The sequence below is a fragment of the Triticum dicoccoides genome, chromosome 2A (assembly GCF_002162155.2).
Source record: "Triticum dicoccoides isolate Atlit2015 ecotype Zavitan chromosome 2A, WEW_v2.0, whole genome shotgun sequence".
In the NCBI taxonomy this organism is placed as follows: domain Eukaryota; kingdom Viridiplantae; phylum Streptophyta; class Magnoliopsida; order Poales; family Poaceae; genus Triticum; species Triticum dicoccoides.
Window position 1 is genome coordinate 780,587,742 of NC_041382.1, and position 11,784 is coordinate 780,599,525.

General features: G+C 45.7%; 1 long non-coding RNA gene across 1 annotated transcript; it reads left to right on the plus strand.

Annotated features, from left to right (window-relative positions):
- The first annotated feature begins 1,340 nt into the window (after positions 1-1,340).
- On the plus strand, positions 1,341-5,334 carry LOC119352502. The gene is made up of 5 exons (XR_005170182.1): positions 1,341-1,597; positions 1,684-1,973; positions 2,831-3,081; positions 3,780-4,100; positions 4,811-5,334. It is a non-coding gene; the product is annotated as an uncharacterized LOC119352502 (long non-coding RNA).
- The last annotated feature ends 6,450 nt before the right edge of the window (positions 5,335-11,784 follow it).

Genomic DNA, 11,784 nt, shown 5'->3' on the forward strand with positions numbered 1-11,784 from the left:
CACTCAAACAATGAAGTCTTTGACTCAATCCCACCTGCAATGTGTATGGTGTGTCGTCACCGGCTCTGATTCACCCTTATCCCGGCCTCGGATACACACGCAGGAGAATTGACTTACAGGAAGAAAGTTCTCAAGTACCCACGAAATAGCAAGATCAAGATTAAATTAGTTACCACCTAGTGTATGTGTTAATAAGTTTGATCAGCTAAACTCTTGAACTTTTATTTAGGGAATCAATCGATGGAAAACCAAAAAATAGATGTCATGAACCTCGCATAGTAAAGCTAGTCTCTAGAAGAATACCAACCAGTGATTGGATGGTTAGGAGGATGCTTGTACCCTAACCCACCATGGAATAAACACGGGTTTGACACTTGTATGTCTTATAAAAGCGTAACATTTTTTCAGTGAGAGACGACGTTCCCGTCGATGGCGAGGCGTCTATCATGACTTCGCCAACCTCAACAACCGTTGGATCAGTTTCTTAAAGATACTCATAGAAATAAGTGTGTGCATGCATTCCTAGGGGTTGAATGTATGTGAGTGTTCGTCTTCACTATGTTTTTTAAAAAATCTAGTCACTGAAAAACAAAATACCCGTCCTTCCTTGTTGTTAATGCAGAAGCAGAGCACCCACTACGACTAGTGCACATAAAAGAAAATACCCCCTTCGTCTAAAAATCTTTATCTTAAATTTATATAGATACGGATATATTTAGACAAAAAATTTGGGACGGAGGGAGTATACGGGAATTCGGGCACATTAATAGACCTACAGTACGCCTTTTTTTGCGGGCAATAGACACGTACGTGTTGATAGGATACCATGTTGAATTACAGGTACTGCACACGTATGTACGAGGGTAGACAAGAAAGGTACTTCGTAGTGCATCGATCATGGCATGCGCCGAGGCGTGTGGCAGCCAGAGTGATAGCCGGACAATATGAATAATACTGCCACTGCTACCATTGTCGACCCGTAAATTGAGTACAGTACGTACAAGCTGCCGGAAATGGCGGGAAATGTTTGGTGGCGTGGCTGGCCTCTGCACCGTGCGCGTGGTGGACACGATCCATGTTCTAGGTCAGTTGGTGCGTACGTGGCGAATGGTACTGTAGAATATTTGGGTAGGTTCTGTGGCTGTTGGGGGGCCGGACAATAACATCACAGGATCCAACACTAGAAGCACGCATGCATCGACCTAACTGATTGCGCGCGCAGCGCGAATCAGTGCCGTCGCTCCTCATGTGGATCGGCGCGAGCCTGCCCCACATGGCCTCACCCGAATATAGCGATTTATGTTTTCTCGGCTGCATACCGAACGAATACAGTCCCATCGTATCTGGCGACCTACTACCTACGCACGCACCTAGCGCGTACTCGCCTATGGGGCGATGTGCTCATACCCCGTGACCTAGCTGCCACATCCGCCCGAACGAGACACAATTCGAAATGTGAACCCCCTCCTGCAGACGCAGCCTCGTCGCCGGGAATCAGATCGACCCTCCATCCACATAGCACCCGGATCTACAGATTTCTTCTTGATTTGACCAATGGATCTTGGTGCAGAGTTATTCACATGGATCTCCGGTTCAGGTTTCTCCTCTCATAAGCTCCTCTGTTTCTTGCAAAGTCTTCTCCGTCAAATCCTTCGATCTCCATCTTGTCGTGTCCATGTGCAGCTTCTGTTCCCAGCCGTTCACTCCCGAGGGCTTCCCAGATGTGGGATTGCTAGAGAAGGAGGAGGATGATATGCTAGAGGAGGAGGAGGACGATGAGTGCATTCCTCCGAATCTCCAGAGGTATTCACCTTCCTCAAGCCAAGATGTTGAGAAACATGGTGTTACCGATTCTGGATCTCGAGTTCCTGAGGCCACGCAAGATTTTTCCTACGTCCCAGATATTGACAACATCGACAGCCACAGAGAGCCCTCATCTAATCGCAACGCACTCCAGATCCGTGGCCTAAAAGGTAGTACTATCTACTTCGCACTTCTGGTTGTCCTCGTCAATTCATTCCATTCTTTCTATCCTCGTTGAGTTGCGCCACATTCAGTGAACTAGGCGTTTTTTTCAGTTAAGTTGTTGGCTTGACCATGGTCTGTCAAACTTTGTATGCTCGAAATTACCATGGTCATTGGCATGTTCAGTATTTAGTATTTGTATACATGAATGTTCCCATCTAGGCTGGTGTCGTATTGTAAGAAAAATAGTCTGTACCAATATTATGTAAGCATGGTCAATTTCAATCTTATCATGGAGTACGGAAATTTTGATGGTGTTCAGTTATTTGCTGTCAAAAGTCTGATTATTTGGACCAGATTGTTGTTACTGCCCAGTACTCAAATGATGTTACAAAATCTCCCGTTCTTACCACTGATCATAAATATGTCGTTTGCAAACAGTACATTATTCAACTTTATAATTGTGTCAAGGAATCATGTAACTCGGCTTTTGGTTTCAGTAAAACATGGTGTCAGATTTTGATGCTTGCTTTTTGGGCATTTATATAGTCAAATTGATGAAGGCATTGACATGTACAGTAAGATAAAATTAAGAGCTAATAGTTATTGATGCTAAAAGGTTAATTATTTTGGAGGCCATGTGGAAGCATACAACATTCAAAACACTTACCGCTATTTTTCTCAGAAGTGGATGCATATACAGTATTCAAAACACTTGCCGACCGTGTACACATGATGATACACAACCCGGCTTTTCTGAAATCATCATTGTGTTTTTAAATAGTGAAAGCAACTACTTCTGAACCTTTTTAAACAGTGCACATTCAGACAATATATTACAGAATTGTTTTTATTTCAATTGCAGTTAACATCTCCAATATACGTAGGGTCCGACCCCGACTAGTATCGTGGCATTGCTAGAGGAAGGGGAGGAGGACGATGAGTGCGGGGATGGAGGGAAATATGGTGTTACCGATTCTCCTTCCTCAAGTTTTGCATCTCAAGTTCATGAGGCCATGAAAGATTTTTTTTCAATGTCCCAGATATTGATAACACCGACAGTCACAGAGAGGCCCCGTCTAAATCGCAGCGCACTCCAACTCCGTGGCCTCAAAGGTACTAACTCAATCGATCCCCCCGTTGTGAATACAACTTTCAGTAAACTAGTCCTGTTTTTCAGTAAAGTTGTTGGCATGATGAAGATTTGAGGATTCTGGGCAGCCCAAAATTAGAACGGTCAGTGACGTGTTCACTTTCTAGTTTTGGGATTGGATTAATGAACGTGGACATCTAGGCCAGTGTTGTTTTGGACATTGACATGAATAGGAGAATTTTTTTGATAGTGTTCAGTTGATTGCTATCAAAAGTTTGTATATTTTGGAGCAGAATTTTTGTTATTCAGGAGTTGTCGGTTGATAATACAAGACCTCCTGTTATGATCAGCGATCATAAACATGTATATTTGGGGTGCAGTATATGATCCAATTTTTGATTTGTGTCAAGGAATCATAAAATCAGCTCTTGGTTACAGTACATTTTATAGTCAAACTTTGCCGCCTTTTTTCAGGCATTTATACTGTCGATGGCTTAGGCATTGGCATGTGCACTAATACAATTTTATGAGAAGCATACCTATTGATGCAACACGGTTAATTATTTTGGAGCATTGGTTGTTACATATATCTATATATGCATACAGTATTCGAAACACTGCAACTACTTCTGCATCAAAGTCAGAGTGATCAGCACATTTTGACTATATTAGACATATTTGTTTTCATTCCAATTACGGTTAACATCTCAAATATATGTAGGGTCCGACTTGGCAAGATAACCGACCGCCGCGCCTCATTATCAGGAAGGAAAAGTTCTTTGGAGATGGCCATGAGAAATTACGCAGATCGGGCAAAGCCTTCAATCTCTCGTGCGGTGTCCGTGGACAGCTTATGTTCATTACCCTTGGAGTGCGCCCCAGATCGGAGATCGCCAGAGGAGGAAGACGGCGGCGAGTGTTCCTCCACGTCGCTTCTCCTTCCTCAAGCCAAGATGGAGAGAAATCTTCTGCAAGCGACGCAGAATCTGAAGTTCCCAAGGCCATGCCAGACTTCTGTCCTTCCAACTCCGTGGCTGGGAAGGTACTATCTCTTTGTCGCACTCCTAGTTGTCCGCATGAATTACTCCCCTTCCCCCCTGCAATAGATGCGTCCTAAATATATCAAATTGTGTCGATGAATGATTGAACTGTTTGATTCTATGGGGCAGATTGTTCTTACTGTGGAGTAGTTGGATAGATTTCAAGACCATTGGCAGTAACATACGAATTTGTATAGCATGTGCCCGTGATGTTACAAAATATGTCGTTTATCGGTGATCATAAATGGTACATAGTATGGGGTTGTCTAGGATGGCAAACAGTACATGATTCAAATTTCTAATTGTACCCAGGAATCATTCAACTAGGCGTTTGTGTTTCAGTCAAATATAGTCGCTAGCAACTGCTTATTTTCAGTCAAACTTATAGTCCAATTCTTTTAGCATTGGCGGTTACTAATTTTAATAATTGACATGTAAAGTAATACATTTTTTACAGAGATCAGTTATTTCTGCTAAAAGGTTTATTTTCTTTTGGAGAAATTTGATATTATTTGGAGCAAATTTTCTTTGTTGTGTGCAAAGCAAGTACTTCTGAACCCAAATCAGAGATGTGCACATTCTGACAATATTTTCCAGAATTATTTTTCTTTGCATTATTGTTAACAACTCCGAAATATGCAGGGTCTTTGACTCATGAAATCGTACGTGTAGAAATTGTTATAGGAAACTTATTGGTGGCTGATGGTTGCAGGGGTGGCTTGGGTTACAAGATCATGCCGCAACTGAACTGCATGACCAAGATATGCCTGTCATAACAGGAGCAACTATTCTATCAAGCTCAATGAATGTAGTACCATGCAAAAGTGATCGAAGCAGGCCAATGAACGCAAGAGCAAAGCTAGGTTATGAGAATGTCAGCAAGCCAAGATCACAGTTTTGTTCTTTTTGCAGAGGTAAGGGCCACACAACATCCTGATACCCCTCAAAGGGAGGTGTACCAAAGACACAAAGGAAAGTCCCAAAGTGTACTAAGTGCGGCCTTGCAGGCCATGAGAGAATTTCGTACTCGATAAGAATGTTCATTTTGTTCTCGAAAGATGAAATTGCTGTTAGGAAAGATGTTGTAGGCTTTCTTTTGTTGTGTTGTTTCGCCAGATCAAATTGGTGTTGTAGGCTTTCTTTTGTTGTCGGAAATTAGGTTCATTTTGTGACCAAGTAGTGAATATGTAAACTCGGAAATGCTATGAGGATGGTTAAAGTTAGCCGTGGTACTTATTTCAGTACAAGTGCAACTCAAATTTAACCTTTGTTGTTTATTTCTGACAAAGCTACAAGTGCTTGTTGTCATTCACTCAATCTTATTATGATGCTCTCTAAAATTATTTTCAACATAATATTCTTGATTTGCCACGGTGTTGAGAACTTTGTTTAAAAACACATATTGCAGACTAACCGCTCCTAATGATTACCTTGTCAATTGACAATTTTTATTTATCGGTGATTCTATTATACCTTTGTAAATGTTAATTCGGAGATAGTTATCCAAACAAAGAAATTTGACTTGACATTCTCCGAACTTAAGTGACCAGGCACATAGGACATTAGTAAAGTGTGTCAATTTCACATCCGGTTCGAGAACTTTGTTCAAATACAAGTGGTGCTCAAGTGTTTGCGTAACCACGCCTGAGTACTGCCATGGCTCGAGATGTAGGTCTTTAGAAAGAGGTGACATTGCTCGACTATAATACTTTACTTATGTATGTCCGATGCTTATGTGTTTCGATACGGAAGACTTTAGTGATTAGTTCGAGTAGTTGCACACGAATAGTACTCTTATGGCTCTAGATGAAGGACTTCAGAACGAGGTGACGTTGCTCTACTATAATACGTTACTTCTGTATGTCTGGTGCTTATGTGTTCCGAGATGAAGGACTTTAGTGAGAAATTCGAGGTAATGCACACGAATAGTACTCTTATGGCTCGAGATGAAGGACTTTAGAAAGAGATGACATTGCTTGACTATAATACGTACTTATGCATGTCTGGTGCTTATGTGTTCCGGGATGAAGGACTTTATCAGGAGGTGACACCGCTCGACCATGCTACGATACTTAAGCATATCCGGAGCTCATATGATTCGAGATGAAGGACTTCATCAAGTAGTTCGAGTAAATGCCCATGAACAGTATTCTTGTGGCTCAAGATGGAGGACTTTAGAAAGAGGTGAAATTGCTCATCTATAATACTTTACTTATGCTTGACTGGTGCTTATGTGTTCTGAGATGAAGAACTTTATCAAGAAGTAACACTGCTCGACCATGCTACGATACTTAATCATATCTGGAACGCATATGATTCGACACGAAGGACTTCATCAAGTAGTTCGAGTAAATGCACATGAATAGTACTCTTATGGCTCGAATGAAGGACTTTAGAAAGAGGCGTCATTACTTGTCTATAATATTTTACTTATGTGTGTCTGGTGCTTATGTGTCCCGAGATGAAGGACTTTATATCATGAGGTGATACCGCTAGACAATGCCACGATACTTAAGCATATCCGGAGCTAATATGATCCGAGATGAAGGAGTCACTACTAGGAAAAGGCATGCTAGTGGCGCACCGAATTTGCCTTCTAATGGCGCACTACCGGTGCGCCACTGGCATCACGCCATTAGAATTAAATTCTAATGGCGCACCACTGGTGCGCCATTAGTATCTGGTGTTCTAATGGCGCACCACGTAGTGCGCCATTAGTATAGCCTGCAGTGCGCCATTAGAATGCCTCCCAGGGGGCCATATGTACCCATGTGCTTTGGCATTCTAATGGCGCACCAACAGTTAATGCGCCATTAGTGTGATGATCACAGTGCGTCATTAGTGTCTTGTGTGGTGTGCCATTAGTATGAATATTAGGTTTTATTTTTTTTGCTTTTCTGATTTTTGCACAGGTTACAAAATATATTATTGGTCAGAATATAGACAGCAGCACACAGCAACATCAGATTCATCGAATACAAGAAAAGATTAGTCTCCGAATACAATTCATCATATTAGTCTCCGAATTCAAAAGACCGAACAAAGATAAAACATTACAAGTCTCAAGACCGCGAGTATCGAGTTTGCCTTCACATTACAAGTCGATATCGATCATCTAAACTACCATCACATAGAAGAGAGCTGTGGTCATCACGATGAGCATCATCGCGATCAAACTGGTCTTCATCCGGTTCCTCCAACGCCTCCTCCTCTCTCCCGCTAGATAGCGGGCGTATCTACATTCGGCCTCCGCCCTAGTGGTGTACCCTTTGTAACTGTTACCGCTGAAACGGTGAACCTGTCTCCGACACTCCTCCCAGTCGTCGTAGACTCCGGGAACCTTACCCTTGTACACGACATACGACGGCATCTCTATGCACAAGCCAAACAACAGACAATACATAAGCAATATGTAAGTATGCAACAAAAGGATCGGAAGAGAAAAGCAAGACATTAATAGCACGATTCATGGTCCTACTAATAAATAGCATCGATTACATCTAAGTTGAACGACTGTCCAAACCAAAGAGACATACGAATTCATTAAAGTATAATTACAACATGAGCCAATCAATGTTTCAGAACTACACATCACTACTTTCGACTCGACTCATCGGACAGGAACGTGGATGAAGCCGCCGTCTGTCGTGATGATCATGCAATCGCGGTTGTTGTCACCCTGCATTTGTAGCGTTTCATCTATCTCACTGTTGGACGGTTGATATCTGAGGAAGAACTGCCCTGAGGTATGAAGGACATCTTGATGGATGATGTCCGAAAACTCCGACTGGATGCAAAAGAATTCTTGTCTGAGGTCCGCGTCCTGGACTGCCGACAAGCTCGCGGCCCAATCTTTGAGATTATCTGGTAGCAGAAGTTGATGATGGTCCCTTATGATCGCCCGCATGTGATGGAGGGCGTAGTAGGCATCCTTCTGACCGCCAGGCGGCTGCTTGACGCAGCAGAACTTCGTATTGTGTGAGAACATGTGCTTGCCGTACTTACGAACTGCCCTGGTGAAGGTGCCTCCAGATTTGGTGTAGCCGGGGAGAACATCATCAAGAACTTTCTTGACATTTGTGTAGTCTATGTTGGAGTTACGGTTCGGGTCGAAATACGTGGCCATGGAATATTTCGGGCTTAAGAGGATGAGTGTGCAATGTGTGTCACTGCACAGAACACGGAATGTTAGAAAAAAAAGAATGATCGAAATCTAAGAAATCATATGTTACGGGGCGGTTAAGGGATGACTTACTCGAGAAAGTAAGCCACAAGGAAGTTATCCTTATCTGGGTTTGCCAGAATGACGCCTTCGAGGTGTGAACTCGCAACTTGGCGGTCCCCAGCGCTGCTCAAGTGCTTGGCACACATGTAGAAGGGGTCGACTATCATGATGTCCGGGGTCTTGTCTCTAATGATCCGCATCTCCATACTCAACGAAAACAGCCGAACGAAGGTGTAGTGCAGCGGATGAAGGTTAAACATAGCAAAGATGTCATCAAACCGCAGGACGATCATACCCCCGATGTCGCCATCCACAAAGCCCTTGCCCTCTGGCACCTTGGCCACGAAAACCGGGTATGCCACATCCTTCTCTCTGAGACGCCGCTTCTCCAAAGAAAGAACACTGTTGTGCAGACTCCGCATAGCACTGGTTGCAGCATTCAGCATATTTGGCGGTAGCATCGCCCTACCCGCCACATGCACCCTCCTCGAGATATCCTTAGGTGAAGGTGGCCCGTCCTGAGCACGAATCGAACTCGGTGCCGGTTGGCTCGCACCGGCGCCCTTGTTAGTCTTTCGTTTCCGTCCCTTCTTCTTGATCTCCTGTAATGGGACCGAGTTCTGCTCACAGACCGCCTTCTTGAGCGTGTCGGGGCTGATAATATTTCGCACCTCAGCTATCTAAGGCTCGGTGAAGGCGGGAGCTGGAGGCGTGTCCTGAGAACTGAACGCCAGACGACGCCTGTTGCAATTGGAATTCTCCGTCGTACCAGCTAGATCGTGGTGGTCTTGGTTGGGTTGTTGAGAAAGAGGCCCGCAGAACTCGTCAGCGTACCCATGTTCGGCAAAGTACTTATCAACGTTGGTAAATGTACCATCGTCGTTGTCGTCGCCGTCCGGATCCTGTGCCATAGGGCTGTCCGGATCCTGTGCCATAGGGATGTCCGACAGGTCCGGTAGCGTTGCAGCGTTCTTGCCATGGTTTGGCGCCAGCACGACTAGCGGTCTTGTGTGTGGGGTGGTGTCCCCCACCCCCAAACGAATCTGGCTCTTCGGCCAAAGCAGGGGCCAGTTTACGCAGGCGCTGAGGGTCATCTCATATTCTTCGTCGGCCCCAGCGGGTCGAATCAGAGGTAACAACTCGTCGCAGCCTAGCAGCACCCGAACCACTTCAACCCTATACATTGTGGGTGGCATCGGATTACCGTGGAACATGGGGTTGCCCGGTTGAACGATTCTGCCCTTGGCAACATCGACCAACTCGGCACCCACGAAGTGCAGAAGAGTGCAAGGAATGTCGGCAGTGCCCTGCGAAAACATGTACAGGGCGTCAGGGATGCCCAGTCAAAGGCAAGGAGATGAAGTCATCGGCCGAGAGGCTTAGTTACCGTGATGCCGTCGAGCTCGGCTAATGTCGAGGCACCGCCTACGGCGGGCGTGCAACTGACGGAGGGGGCGCTTGTTGGCGAGGTGCTGGCCGACGTACACCCGGGTGCATTAAGCTCCAATGCCCGTGCCGGCGCCGGAGACACGAATACCGCCTCCGCCAGAGACACCAATGGCGCCGCCTGCGCGCTGTGCGAGTTGCTGGGAGTGAAGCTGGGAACCGGGGGAGGCCCCTGTTGGCCTCCCGCAATCCACGTCGTCAGCCCATGAATCAACGTAGGCACCATGGCGTTGAGCGTCGTTCCAAGTTGTTGTTGCACTTGCTCTTGGACAAGCTCCGGAATCCGCGCCACTTGTGCCTTGAGTTCTTCAACCTCGCGCGTCTGGCTTTCTGAGCTGGTCTTTTTCTCCTTCCGCACACCAGCGGTATAGTATGACCCCCATTTTGTGGACAAGTCTTTGCCGGCCACACGACCAGCTGACGTCGGCTTAGTGAGCTTATCCTTATTTTTCATTACGTTCAACGCCCTATTTAAAGGTGTGTCAAAAGGGGAGCTCTTAGACGACCCCGCGCTACTGCTTTCAGTGTCCTGCGAAAGGAACGTGAACCATTTAGAAATATTGGGGATTAACTAGAGTGCAACCATATGGAGCTAATTACGTGGGGGTGTATTCCTTACCAGAAGAAGCTCAAGCGCCCTGGTCTTCGGATCCGTGGTAAGCTCCTTTGTTATCGGGTCCTCCTTGTACCGGGCCCTGACATAGTTCCTGGTCTGCTTGTCACCGCTATATTTCTCGAAGCGGGGCGGTAGGCCTTGCTCGGCACGCTCCGCATCCTCCTTGTCCCATATAGGCTCCGCCACTCTGTAACCGCCGGGACCGAGTTTGTGTTCCCCCAAGTTCAACTCCCGCATTTCTTTCCCCCACTCACTTGATTCGGAGGTTGCACTGCTCTCGCACTTGATCTTGAACTCCTTGTACTCATCTTCGCTCATCAAAGGATATTTCGCCTTGATCTTCTCATAACTATCACCTTTATCAATCATTCTCTTCACCGCGCTTTTCCAAGTAGACAGGGCCGTGCTCATCTTCGTGAGGGCGACACTGGTCACTTTATTCCCTGAGAGGCGTGTGTTTTCAAATTCGGCGGGGAACTTGTATCGTTTGTGCAGCTTCGTGAAGAGGAGGTTGCGCAAATTCCCTCGGTCCTTATGCCTAAGGTTCTCAGTGTTGATCGAGACGGTGCTCCGGAGAATGCACCCTAGCTGAACCGAGTACCCCTTGACTATATGTTTGGGCTCCGTTGGATTCCCGTCGGAGTCCACTTGAGTGAATTCCTCCTTGAGGGTGCGGAGCGCATTCGGGTGCCGGTCCTTCCTTTGCTTCTTCGGTTGGCTGCCATCTGTGTGTGCGCCGCCATCATCAGTGGTGGCATCCTCGGCGGCACCATCAATTGTGTCATCCCCGACGCCACTAGGGGTTGTGTAATCAGGATCGGTGTCTTCCGCGGCGTCCTCATAGCGGTGAGGTTGTTCCTCCATCTCCTGGGACAGCTCCCAGAATTGCTTGCCACCCGAACCACCGGCCTCATCGTTGTGGGCCTTGTTTCGCTCTAAATAGGAAAAAAGTTTGGTCAAAAAGTTGGTTATTGTCAAGGAACAAGATCATGGTCTCATCATTTAGGGTTTGTCGACGCCGAGGCACCCTAAATGCTAAGTTTTCATCATTTAGGGTTTATCGATGCTGAGACACCCTAGGTTGGGCCTAATCACTTGGCACTAATCAGTTGGCTCTATTGCCACCTATGTTGGATTTATCATCTAGGGTTTATCGATGCTGAGGAGAATTTCTAAGTTGGGCCTAATCACTTGGCTCTATTGCCACCTATGGTTTAATGCAGCAAGAATAAAGGGGCAGTTGATCTTACTTAATTAAGTACTAAGATACCCCGGCCCATGCATTAGTAGCAAGTACCTCATATGTCCGATTTTTAGCAAAGTCATGCTAAAATTCACGAAAAATTTCAGCATGACCTTTGTTGAAAATAGGACATATGGAGTACCCGAATTTGCCGGA